Source organism: Temnothorax longispinosus, chromosome 3, assembly GCF_030848805.1.
Source record: "Temnothorax longispinosus isolate EJ_2023e chromosome 3, Tlon_JGU_v1, whole genome shotgun sequence".
NCBI classification, from domain to species: Eukaryota; Metazoa; Arthropoda; class Insecta; order Hymenoptera; family Formicidae; genus Temnothorax; species Temnothorax longispinosus.
In genome coordinates, this window is record NC_092360.1 from 16,242,855 (window position 1) to 16,243,493 (window position 639).

Here is a 639-nt window from a genome sequence, read left to right on the forward strand (position 1 = left end):
AGACATAATAAAAATGAATTAAAATTATGTGTACACATAATAAAAATGCGGAATTATTTTTATGTCAGACATAATTTTAATTCATCCAATTTTTATTATGTGTACACATAATTTTAATTCATCCCATTTTCATTATGTCTAGACATAATAAAAATGAATTAAAATTATGTGTACACATAATTATGTGTACACATAATTTTAATTCAGCCAATTTTTATTATGTCTAGACATAATTTTAATTCTGCCGCTAGGGAATTTTTAAGTCGATTCTTATGAATCAAGCTTTAATTCGATGTCTAGGTATCCCAGGTTGCCGATGACGAGGTCCAGATAGTGCGCTTCATAGTTTTCGGTATCCAGGTGTAATCGTACGTTGAATTCGATGTCTACGTGTCCCAGGTTGCTGATGACGAGGTCCAGATAGCGCGCTCCGTAGTTTTCGGTGTCTAGGTGTATTAATACCTTGAATTCGATGTCCACGTGTCCCAGGTTGCCGATGACGAGGTCCAGATAGCGCGCTCCGTAGTTTTCGGTGTCTAGGTGTATTGATACCTTGAATTCGATGTCCACGTGTCCCAGGTTGCCGATGACAAGGTCCACATAGTGCGCTCCGTAGTTTTCGGTGTCTACGTGTATTAA